This window comes from Piliocolobus tephrosceles, chromosome 5 (assembly GCF_002776525.5).
Source record: "Piliocolobus tephrosceles isolate RC106 chromosome 5, ASM277652v3, whole genome shotgun sequence".
NCBI classification, from domain to species: Eukaryota; Metazoa; Chordata; class Mammalia; order Primates; family Cercopithecidae; genus Piliocolobus; species Piliocolobus tephrosceles.
Genome location: NC_045438.1, coordinates 137754626 through 137768041, shown reverse-complemented (window position 1 = coordinate 137768041; position 13416 = coordinate 137754626).

The following is a 13416-nucleotide window of genomic DNA, read 5'->3' as shown; positions in this document are numbered from 1 at the left end:
AAATTGTTTGCAACTTATTTTGAAAAATTTCTAACGTAGAAAAAGAACAATAAACACCCAAATACTGAAAGATTCAACACATTCTACATTTTGCCATATTCGCCTTACTAGTTTTTACCAGCTTCTGTATTCATCGATTTTTCTACTTACCCATTTTTTTGTTGTCGTTACCTTTTATTTTTAAAAATTTTAACCTTTAATTGTAAATTGGCAAATTATAGTTGTATATATTTATGGAGTACAAAGTGATGTTGTGATTCATGAATTACACTGTGGGATGATTAAATCAATCTCATTAACATCTATCACTTTTTTCTTTTCTTTTTTTTTTGAGACGGAGTTTAGCTCTTGTTGCCTAGGCTGGAGTGCAATGGTGCAATCTCGGCTCACTGCAACTTCCACTTCCTGGGTTCAAGTGATTCTTCTGCCTCAGCCTCCCAAGTAGCTGGGATTACAGGCATCCGCCACCACGCCTGGCTAATTTTTTGTGTTTTAGTAGAGGGGGGGGTTTCACCATGTTGGCAAGGCTGGTCTCGAACTCCTGACCTCAGGTTGTCCACCCACCGCTGCCTCCCAAAGTGCTAGGATTACAGGTGTGAGCCACTGCGCCTGGCCCAACATCTATCACTTTTAAATACTTACTTTTTTGTGGTGAGAATGTTTGAAATTTACTCCCTACATTCAGATAGAGGAGGGAAAAATGTTAAAAATGTAAAGAAGATATTTACCCTCAACACTTTTGAAATGTACAAGAATTATTTACTGTATTAACTTTGCTATGCAATATATCTCAAAGAAAAAGAAAAGCTTATTTTTCCAGTCCAATGAAGCTTTGTACCCTTTGACCATCATATCCCCATTTCCCCCAGACCCCCAGTCTCTGGTAACCACTATTCTACTCTCTCTTCCTTTGAGTTCAGTTGTTTTAGATTCCACTTATAAGTGAGAACATACAGATTTGTCTTTCTGTGCCTGGCTTACTTCACTTAGCATAATGTTCTCCAATTCCATTAATGCTGTCTCAAATGACACAATTTCTTTTTAAAGACTGAATAGCATTCCACAGTATATATACCATATTTTCTTTCTTTCTGTTTTTTTTTTTGAAATGGAGTCTTGCTCTGTCACCCAGGCTGGAGTGCAGTGGTGCAATCTCGGCTCACTGCAAGCTCCGCCTCCCGGGTTCACGCTGTTCTGCCTCAGCTTCTCGAGTAGCTGGGACTACAGGCGTCCACTACCATACGTGGCTAATTTTTTTTTGTATTTTTAGTAGAGACAGGGTTTCACCATGTTAGCCAGGATGGTCTCAATCTCCTGACATCATCATCCACCCACCTCGACCTCCCAAAGTGCTGGGATTACAGGCATGAGCCACCGCGCCCGGCCTATATACCATATTTTCTTTATTCATTCATCTGCTGATGAACACTCGGTTTGACTATGTAACTTAACTGTTGTTAATAGTGCTGCAGTGAATATGGGAGTGCAGGTATCTCCTCGACATACTGATTTCAAATCTCTTTAGTAAATACCCAGAAGTAAGATTGCTGGATCATATGGTAATTCTTTTTTTTTTTTTTTTTTTTTTTTTTTGGAATTTTCCTTTTTTCGCCCAGGCTGGAGTGCAATGGTGCGGTCTCAGTTCACTGCAACCTTCGCCCCCCAGGTTCAAGTGGTTCTGCTGCCTCAGCCTCCCACTCCGCCTACCACCACGCCCAACTAATTTTTGTGTTTTTAGTAGAGATGGAGTTTCACCATATTCGCCAGGCTGGTCTCGAACTCCCAACCTCAGGTGATCTGCCCGCCTTGGCCTCCCAAAATACTGGGATTATAGGTGTGAGCCACTGCACCCAGCCCCATATGGTAATTCTATTTTTAGTTTTTTGAGGAACCTCCATACAATTTTCCATAATAGCTGTGCTAATTTACATTCCTACCAACAGTATACAAGGCTTGTTTTTTCTCAACCATTATTGAGAAATGGAGTCTTGCTCTGTCACCCAGGTTGGAGTGCAGTGGTGCAATCTTGGTTCACTGCAACCTCTGCCTCCTGGGTTCAAGTGATTCTCTTGCCTCAGCCTCCCCAGTAGCTGGAACTACAGGTGTGCACCACCATGCCTGGCTAATTTTTGTATTTTTAGTAGAGACAAGATTACACCATGTTGGCCAAGGTGGCCTCAAACTCCTGACCTCAGGTGATCCACCTGCCTCGGCCTCCCAAAGTGCTGGCATTACAGTTGTGAGCCACTGCACCCAGCCCTGAACCATTTGAAAGTTGGAGACATCAGCCGGGCACTGTGGCTTATCCCTGCAATCCCAGTACTCTGGTAGGTCAAGGTAGGCGGATCACCTGAGGCCAGGAGTTGGAGACCAGCCTGGCCAACATGGCGAAACTCTGTCTCTACTAAAAATAACAAAAAATTAGTCGGGCATGGTGGTACATGCCTATGATCCCAGCTACTCAGGAGGCTGAGGTGGGAGAATTGCTTGAACCTGGGAGGCGGAGGTTGCAGTGAGCCAAGATAGCACCACTGCACTGTAGCCTAGGTGACACAGCAATACTCTGTCTTAAAAAAAAGAAAAGAAAAGAAAGTTGCAGACATCATGACCATTCACCCCTAACTACTTCATATACATCTCTTACACAATCACAATAGAATTATGTTTAATGAGTTAATAATTTTTAATATCATCTAGCATTAAACTTCTCCAATTTGAATGCCTTTTAAAGCATTTAATTTTTCCTAGCTTTATTTAAGTATAATTACCAAATAAAAATTGTATATATTTATGGTGTATAGCATGATGTTTTAATATATAGCTTTTAAAAAACTCCCAGAACAGAAACCAATCAAGTTTCAACACTGCATTTTTTTAATGTCCTTTTCTCACCCCTTTCTTTTAAATCTACAATCATCCAGTTTTTTCTTTTTGGAATTGGATCTTTGAGGAGACTAGAGCAGTTGTCTTTTAGACTGTTCAACATTCTAGATGTCTTACTGTTTCTTTGATGTCACTTAATGTGTTCATCTGTCTCCCTGAGTTTTGTGGGGTTTCCCCCCAATTTCTTGGTCAGTTTCAGGTTACCCAATCTTGGGACTAATTCTTCAAACATGCTGTCTATGTCACATTGCCTCACATCGGAAGGCATGTAATATGAAGTCATCCCACAAGCAGTGATGGTAAGTGTGATTGCTTGGTTAAGGTGGACATGGTCAGATCTTTTCTATAAAGGTTATGTTTCCCTCTTAGTAATTAGCAAGTCATCTGCATGGTTCTTTGACACTGTGTGTATATGCTAAAAACCTTTCTCTTATTGCCATCTACAGTGATTCTTGCTTGAATTGGTTATTTCATCAGAAATTACAAAAGGTGCTTTTCGAATTTTCCCACTCCTACATTTATAAGAGCATAATTACCTAGGAAGGAGATTCTCTCTCCAGCTGGAAAAAGTAGGGTCCTACTCAAACTTCTGACCTCAAGAGATCCGCCCACCACAGCCTCCCAAAGTGCTTGGATTACAGGCATGAGCCACAGTGCCCGGCCAAAGTAGGGTCCTTCTAAAAGGCAAGGTACATGCTTATTTCCCTTTACCAGTTTTCAGAATAAGGTGTTGGTGTGATACTAATCTCCAAAGGTAGAAAATTTATTTTTTTCTTTTTTTAAACTATAGATTTAGGGTTTTTAAAATCAATTTAGTATTTCTTTTATTTTTTGAGATCACATCACGGTCTGTTGCCCAGGCTGGAGTGCAGTGGCGCAGTTACCACTCACTGCAACCTCAACCTGCCAGGCTCAAGCGATCTTCCTATCTCCTGCGTAGCTGGGACCACAGGTGCATGCCGTCACACCCAGATAATTTTTGTATTTTTTGTAGAGATGAGGTTTTGCCATGTTGCCTGAACTCAAGCGATCCACCTGCCTTGGCCTCCCAAAGTGCTGGGACTACACCGTGCCAGGTATCCGTTTAATATTTCACAATTGATTACAGTCATTATTCTTTTTGTGCTCAAACTGTACCTTATGTGTCCAGCGGGAGCCTTTTTTTTTTTTTTTTTTTGAGATGGAGTCTCGCTCTGTCACCAGGCTGGAGTGCAGTGGCGCGATCTCGGCTCACTGCAACCTCCACCTCCTGGGTTCAAGTGATTCTCCTGTCTCAGCCTCCTGAGTAGCTGGAACTACAGGTGTGCGCCACCATGCCCAGCTAATTTTTGTATTTGTAGTAGAGACAGGGTTTCACCTTGTTGGCCAGGATGGTCTGGATTGGGAGAGGGCCCCAGTGGGAGCCCTTTTAAGCTAACTCCTACATCCTTTCTGACGTACCCCAAAAGTTCTGTGAGCACTTGCTTGCTTTTGACACAACCAGATGTCCCAGGCACAATTTTTACTTTCCCAGCTCCAGATGTGGAATCAGCCATTTTTCTTTTTCTTTCTTTTTTCTTTTCTTTTCTTTTCTTTTTTTTTTTTGAGACAGAGTCTCACTCTGTCACCCAGGCTGAAGTGTAGTGGCATGATCTCGGCTCACTGCAACCTCTGCCTCCGGGGTTCAAGCGATCATCCCACCTCAGCCTCCTGAGTAACTGGGATTATAGGTGTTGCCACTACGCCTGGCTAATTTTTATATTTTTAGTAGAGATGGGGTTTCATTATGTTGGCCTCAACATAATGAAACCCCATACGTGATCTGCCCACCTTTACCCTGCCCACCTTTAGCCTGCTGGGATTACAGGCATGAGCCCCTGCACCTGGCCAAAATCAGCCATCTTCCTTCCTTCCTTCCTTCCTTCCTTCCTTCCTTCCTTCCTTCCTTCCTTCCTTCCTTCCTTCCTTCCTTTCTTTCTTTTTTTCTGGAGGTGGAGTCTTGCTCTGTCACCCAGGCTGGAGTGCAGTGGCACGATCTCAGCTCACTGCAAGCTCCGCCCCACGGGGTTCATGCCATTCTCCTGCCTCAGCCTCCCAAGTAGCTGGTACTACAGGTGTCCGCCAACACGCCCCACTAATTTTTTTGTATTTTTAGTAGACATGAGGTTTCACCATGTTCGCCAGGATGGTCTCTATCTCCTGACCTCGTGATCACCTGCCTCGGCCTCCCAAAGTGCTTGGATTAAAGGCGTGAGCCACCGCACCTGGCCAAAATCAGCCACCTTTCTAAGGAACATTGATTCATGTTAGTGAGGAATGGTCTTCAGTAACTACTTTTTAGTGCTGGGAGAGCTCGTTGCTACAGAGGTATCATTGCTTTAAGTCACATTTAGGGTTTAAAAAAAATCATGAATTCATATTGATATTTCCAATTCAAATTGTACATTATAGGTTTTTCCCTCTTCTTTGATTTTGTATTTGTATATCTTTTATCAGGGCAACCGAAAGCCTTGGCTCTTAATACTCTTAATATATTTACCTATTTGTCTATCCTACAATATACATAAAATCATTTTAAAATTGTACTGGGCCGGGCACGGTGGCTCACGCCTGTAATCCCAGCACTTTGGGAGGCTGAGGCGGGCATATCACTTGAGGTCAGTAGTTCCAGACCAGCCTGACCAACATGGTGAAACCCCTTCTCTACTCAAAATACAAAAATTAGCTGGGTGTGGTGGTGGGCATCTGTATTTCCAGCTACTAGGGAGGTTGAGGCAGGAGAATAGCTTCAACTTGGGAGGTGGAAGTTGCAGTGAGCCAAGGTTACACCACTGTACTCCAGCCTGGGCAACAGAGCGAGGCTCCGTCTCAAACAAATAAACAAACAAAAAATCGTCCAGGCATGGTGCACGCACCTATAGTCCCAGCTACTCAGGAGGCTGAAGTGGGTGAATCACTTGAGCCCGAGAGATTGAGGTTGCTGTGAGCTATGATCGTGCCACTGCACTCTAGCCTGGGCAACAGAGTGAGATCTTGTCTACCAGAAAATAAAAATAAAAAAATTGGGAAACAAAAAATTCTAGGACTTCTGAAGTCACCCCATGAGTAACTGAGTGTGATGAGTGTAGGACTCCTGGTCCCAGCACCTGGTCTTGTTTCTGCTTCTCAAACATGTCCTTTCCACCCGAAGACTTTTATCCCTTTTTGTTCCCTGGTCTGGAATACTCTATCCCACCTACCGGCCACCTGTAGTCTTGCCACATCCAGCCTCTGCTGACATAGTCCTCAGAGGGGAATATGTGCCTGATTCCCGTCTTTTCAACCCAGGCAAGGTAATTTTCTCCTGCATGAGTTCCTCTATGGCCAATGAGCCTCATACAATTGAGTGTCTACCATCCACCCACCAGCAAGGCCCCGAGACAGCATGTTTTCTTCCCTGTTGATCACTCTATTCTCAGTGCCTATAACAGCGTTGTATTAGTCAGGGTGCTCCAGAGAGTTAGAACCAATAGGATGAAAGAACTGTTTCATGCTATCAGTGGGGCCGGCAAATCCACAATCTGCAGAGCAGGTAGGCCAGCAGCAAAGAGTTGATGTTGCAGTTCAGGTCCAAAGGCGGTGTGGAGGCAGAATTCCCTCTTCTTCAGGGACCCGAGTCTTTTTGTCTCAGGCCTTTGAATGATTGGATGAGGCCCACCCACAATGTGGAGGGCAGTCTGCTTCACTCAAAATGCACCAATTTGAATCATTCAAAACATCCTCACAAAACCATCCATAACTTTTGACCAAATATCTGAATACCATGGCTTAGCCAAGTTGACACATAAAATTAACCATCATAAGTACCTAGCACAAATGCATAATTTTATATCTATATGTATATATATTTTCTTATATATACATATGCATGCATACACATTTTTATGATTATAAAAAAGTATATATGGAGGCCGAAGCGGGTGGATCACGAGGTCAGGAGATTGAGACCATCCTGGTTAACACAGTGAAACCCCGTCTCTACTAAAAAATACAAAAAATTAGCCAGGCGAGGTGGCGGGCGCCTGTAGTCCCAGCTACTCGGGAGGCTGAGGCAGGAGAATCGCTTGAACTTGGGGGGCGGAGGTTGCAGGGAGCCAAAAACGTGACACTTCACTCCAGCCTGGGTGAAAGAGCGAAACTCTGTCTCAAAAAGAAAACCAAAACCAAAAATGCACCCAATCACATCCATGAGATAACCATTGTTAACTGTTTGTTCCGTATTCCTGTATTCTCTCCCCCTACTTTTTCCTGTTTATATATCAGCAAAGATGGATGGAGGATAAGATTGAAAAAAAATGTTTCTTCCAGTTTATATTGCTCCACAACTTTTATTATTTATTTATGATGTACTTATTTTCCCATGTCAATACATATAGATCTTTACAAAATGATAATGTGATATTTCTTTGTATATACACAGCCTACTTTAACTGTTTCAGTACTCCCCCCACGGCCCCTCCCATTATTCACTAGTAGACATAATGCCTCAAAAAACATTCTTGGATGGGTGCCGTGGCTCACACCTGTAATCCCAGCACTTTGGGAGGGTGAGGTGGGCAGATTGCTTGAGCCCAGATACTGGAAACCAGCCTGGGCAACATGGCGAAACCCTATCTCTACAAAAAAATACAAAAATTAGGCCTGGTGCGGTGGCTCATGCCTATAATACCAGCACTTTGGGAGGCCGAGGCAGGTGGATCGCGAGGTCAGGAGTTTGAGACCAACCTGGCCAACATGGTGAAACCCCGTCTCTTCTAAATAAGTGTGAAAATTAGGTGGGTGTGGTGGCGTGCGCCTGTAGTCCCAGCTACTCAGGAGGCTGAGGCAGGAGAATTGCTTGAATCTGGGAGGTGGAGGTTGCCGTGAGTTGAGATGGCGCCACTGCACTCCAGCCCGGGCGACAGAGCGAGACTCTGTCTCAAAGAAAAAAAAAAAAAAAAATTAGCTGGGTGTGGTGGTGTGTGCCTATAGTTCTAGCTATTTGGGAAGCTGAGGTGGGAGGATTGCATGAGCTGTGATCATGCTACCATACTCAAGCCTGGGTGACAGCGAGACCCTGTCTCAGAAAACAAAACAAAACGAAACAGAGAACAAAAAAGCGTCAAAAATTCTTGTACTTACTTTTTTGCACACTAGAGGGAGTGTTTCTATAAATTCCTAGTTGCTACAAATGGAATGTTTGTATTCCCCTCAAACTGTATGTTGAAGCTCTCTAATTCCTAATATGACAGTCTTTGGAGGTGGGGCCTTTGGCCGTACTGAGGTTTGGATAAAGTCATGGGGGCATAATGGGATTGGTGCCCTTATAAAGAGATGAAGGGAAGCTATTGGTCTCCCGGCCACAGCAAGACGGTGGGATGGGGCTGGGTGTGGTAGCTCATGTCTGTAACCCCAGCATCTGGGAGGCCAAGGTGGAAGGACTGCTTCAGCCCAGGAGTTCAAGACCAGCCTGGGCAACGTAACGAGAGCTCGTCTCTACAAAATTACAAAAATCTAGCTGGGCCTGTTGGTATGAACCTGTAGTCCCAGCTACTTGGGAGCCTGAGGTGGGAAGATCGCTTGAGCCCAGGAAGCTGAGGCTGCAGTAAGCCAAGCTTGCCCCACTGTACTGCAGCCACCTAGGTGACAGAGAAAGACCCTCATCTGTTAAAAAAAAAAAAAAAAAAGAAGAAGAAGAAGAAGAAGAAGAAAAGAAGAAAAGAAGAAAGAGAAAGAGAAAAAGAAAGAAGGAAGGAAGGAGGAAGGAAGGAAGGAAGGAAGGAAGGAAAGAAGGAAGGAAGGAAGAGAAGGAAAAGAAAGAAAATGAATGTGGGACATCTGTGAACTAGGAACAGGAAAAGGACCTTCACCAAACACCTTAACTGCCAGTGTCTTGATACCTGAACTTCCCAGCCCCATGAACTGTGGGAAATAAACCTCTGTTGTCTATAAGCCATCCAGTCTGTGGTGTTGTTATAGCAGCCCAAACTAAGGCACTAATTTAAGTGGAAATGCTGAATCAAAAGTTATGAAAATGTTTAATATTAATAGGTACTAAATTACTTCCCCCAAAGGTGATCAGTTTATACTCTTATCAACAAGAGGTTAAAACATTGTTTTAGGCTGGGTGCAGTGGCTCATTCCTGTAATCCCAGCACTATGGGAGGCCAAGGTTGATGGATCACCTGAGGTCAGGAGTTTGAGACCAGCCTGGCCAACATGGTGGAACCTCATCTCTACTAAAAATACAAAAATTAGCTGGGTGTGGTGGTGGGCACCTGTAATCCCAGCTACTCAGGAGGCTGAGGCAGGAGAATCACAATTGCTTGAACCTGGGAGGCAGAGGTTGCAGTGGGCTGAGATTGCACCACTGCACTCCAGCCTGGGCAACAGAGTGAGACTCCATCTAAAAAAAAAAAAATTGGCCGGGCGCAGTGGCTCAAGCCTGTAATCCCAGCACTTTGGGAGGCTGAGACGGGCGGATCACGAGGTCAGGAGATCGAGACCATCCTGGCTAACATGGTGAAACCCCGTCTCTACTAAAAAATACAAAAAACTAGCCGAGCGAGGTGGCGGGTGCCTGTAGTCTCAGCTACTCGGGAGGCTGAGGCAGCAGAATGGCGTAAACCCAGGAGGCGGAGCTTGCAGTGAGCTGAGATCCAGCCACTGCACTCCAGCCTGGGCGGCAGAGTGAGACTCCGTCTCAAAAAAAAAAAAAAAAATTATTTTAATTTACTTTTACTATATGACTGGAGGGGTTGAAAATAATTTCATATTTATTGTCCAATTGAATTTATTCTTCTGTAAATTACTTATATCATTTATATGCTTTTAACAATATATCTTTTAAAATTAATTTGCAGTTGCTATATGATGGATATTACAACTCTGCTGTACATGCTGATGCTGTTGTAACCCCCAATGGGTTCATTTTGCCTGCTGCTCAGACAGAGCCAATTTATGAAGACAGGGGAATTGCAATAGAGAAAGAGTTTTATATACATAGAGCTGGTTAAACAGGAGACTGAAGTCTTATTATTACTTATATCAGCCTCCTCCCAAATTTGAAGGCTATGGCTTTTTCAAGATAGTTTGGGTTGGGCATGGCGGCTTACACCTGTAATCCCAGTACTTTTTGAGTCTGAGGTGGGAGGATTGCTTGAGTCCTTGAGTTTGAGATCAGCCTGGACAACACAGCAAGACACCATCTCTACAAAAAATTTAAAACTTAGCCAGGTGTGGTGGTGCACACCTGTAGTCCCAGTGAGTTGGGAGACTGGGCCAGGGAGGTTGAAGCTGCAGTGAGCCATGATTGCACCACTGCACTACAGCCTGAGTGACAGAGTGAAATACTGTCTCAAGAAAAAAAGAAAAAAAAGATAGTTTGGTGGGCAGGTGGCTAGGGAATGGGTGCTGCTGATTGACTGGGGATGCAATCATAGGGATGTGGAAAATGGTCCTCGTGCACTGAGTTCTTCTGGGTGGGGCCACAGGACCGGTTGAATCTTGAGTCTTGGATCTGGGTGGAGTCATCTGGTTTTCCAAAATGGAAAAGCCTGAGCTGGGCATAGTGGCTTGTGCCTGTAACCCCAGCAGTTTGGGAGGCTGAGGCAGGAGGATCGCTTGAGTCCAGGAGTTTGAGACCAGCCTGAACAACAGAGCTAGACGTCATGTCTACTAAAAATACAAAAACAAAACAAACAACAACAAAAAAAGCACCCCAGAACCAAAAAACAAGAAAACTGGCCAGGCATGGTTGGCACGCACCTGCAGTCCCAGCTACTTGGAAGGCCGAGGTGGAAGGTTTACTTGAGCCCAGGAGATAGAGGCTGCAGTGAGCTATGATCACTGCACTCCAGCCTGGGTGACAGAGCAAGATCATGTCTCAAAGCAAACAAAAAACAACTGAAAAGACATCTCAAAAGGCCATAGTGATGTCATTTTACAGGAATAATTGGTGAAGTTACAAATCTTGTGACCTCTGAAACAATGGCTGATAATCATTTAACTAAGCCTGCATTCAGACCCCTCTCATCCTCCCTAACCTGGTGGCCTTTCATCATTTTTACAAAGACAGTTTAGTTTTGGGAAGGGCTATTATCATTTAAACTGTGAATGAAATTTCTCCCAAAGTTAGCTTGACCTTTGCCCAGGAATGACCGAGTGCAATTTGGAGGTTAAAGACAAGAAGGAGTTGGTTAGATTGGATATCTTTCAATGTCATAATTTTCTCACTGTTACAGTTTTTGCAAGGGTAGTTTTGGTATTTTCATTTTTTTTTCCTTTGTTAAAGCTATTTTGACACATTCTTTCCGTCTCCTCCTTGCATTCCCACAGCACATCCTCCAACAGAAGGCACAGACAACAGAAGAGAGCAGCTTCCCTGCATGTCCCACACCCACCTCTCCACTTCTGCCACTGGCCATGGACTCCTCTTGATGAACAAGTTCCTCTCACCATGAACTCGCTCTCTTCACACCTGGCTCTAGACCCGCGGAAAAAGCCCTGCTGGGTCAAGTCAAGAAGTTCTTCTTCCTTTTTTTCTTTTTTTGAGATGGAGTCTCACCCTTGTTGCCCAGGCTGGAGTGCACTGGTGTGATCTTGGCTCGCTGCAACCTCTGCAGCACGGGTTCAAGTAATTCTCCTGCCTCAGGCTCCCGAGTAACTGGGATTACAGGTGCCCACCACCATGCCTGGCTAATTTTTTGTACTTTTAGTAGAGACGTTTTTCACCATGTTGGCCAGGCTGGTCTCAAACTCCTGACCTCAGGTGATCTACCTGCCTCGGCCTCCCAAGTGTTTGGATTACAGGCGTGAGCCACCGCACTGGGCCAAGAAGTTCTTCCTGAGGACCCAAACTGTAAACACTCAAACCAGAGGTCTGTCTGTCTCTTCTGTACCCACTCCCACCATAGTGCCCTGGACCTCAACAGGGGTTATGCTGGATGAGAGGCTGCTAGATGTTCAGAGACACTGGAATCCAGGACATGACTGTGACCAGGAAGAAAACAAGGGCAAGAGAACGATGCTAGAGATAAACCTTCTTTTTCTTTATTCTTCCTAAGGATGAGTCCAGCAGCCAGGTCCTGGGTGACTTTGTCCATTTAGGCATATAAAAAATGTACCAACATGGAAATGTTAACACACTGCTCTTTTAAGCTCCCTTATTAGATCAGTTAGGTTCACACAGAAAAAACAAAAAAAGTTTCCTAAAAATTGTCATCACTCTGGTGACGCGGTTGTTCTGTGTTTTTGTTTTCTTGTTTTATTTTGATTCTTTTCGTTTTAAGAGATAGGGTCTCATATGTTGCCCAGACTGGTCTCACACTTCTGGACTGAAGTGATCCTGCCTGTCTCCCAAAGTTCTGGGATTACAGGTGTGAACCACCAACCATGCCTGGCTTATCTTAATTCTTTTTTATTTTTATTTTATTTTATTTTATTTATTTATTTTTTGAGACAGAGTCTTACTCTGTCGTGCAAGCTGGAGTGCAGTGGCACAATCTCGGCTCACTGCAAGCTCCGCCTCCTGGGTTCATGCCATACTTCTGCCTCAGCCTCCCGAGTAGCTGGGACTACAGGCACCCACCACCACGCCAGGCTAATTTTTTGTATTTTTAGTAGAGATGGGGTTTCGCCGTGTTAGCCAGGATGGTCTCGATCTCCTGACCTCGTGATCTGCCCGCCTCGGTCTCCCAAAGTGCTGGGATTATAGGCGTGCGTCACTGCTTTTATGGACAGTGTGAAATAGACACTTTAACTCCACGGTAGAGGTGAGAAAACAGGCTTAGTGGCAATGCTTTAATTGGAAACATTTATTCACAAATAGATAAGACTGTAAAAAGAAAAAAAAAGAGTGATTCATGTGATTAGTCCCCACTTCTCAGGGAAAACCCTATAAAACACATGAGCTGCTGGCTATGAATGTCATGGGTTTATTTAATTTTCCACGTGGTTGTTTCTCCCTGGCCAGTGAACATTTCATTCAGCAATGAAGCTGGATCTGGCCTGCCGTCTAACTTTCGTGGTACACTTTAGACTCTGGAGTTTGACAACAGCTGTTGCACAACCATGCTAGGAGGCCACCAGTCTTGGGACAATGGTTTCTCACTAGTTTGCATGAGGTAGAACAGAAATATAGTAGCCGAGGGAAAACAAAAACTTTAAATAATTTAGGGAAGGGATTTTCCTGGATGAGTCACATTTTAATGAGTACATCAATGATTCAATTATGTATGAATGTATGATGCGTGCACAAGTTATTTTTTTATTTTTCGAGACAGGGTCTCACTCTCTCCCCCAGGCTGGAGTGCAGTGGCGCGATCTCGGCTCACTGCAAGCTCTGCCTTTCCGGTGCACACCATTCTCCTGCCTGAGCCTTCTGAGTAGCTGGGACTACCGCCTGCTGCCAAGCCCGGCTAATTTTTTTTTTTTTTTTTTTTTTTTTTTTAGTAGAGACAGGGCTTCACCACGTTAGCCAGGATGGTCTCAATCTCCTGAACTCGTGATCTGCCTGCCTCAGCCTCCCAAACTGCT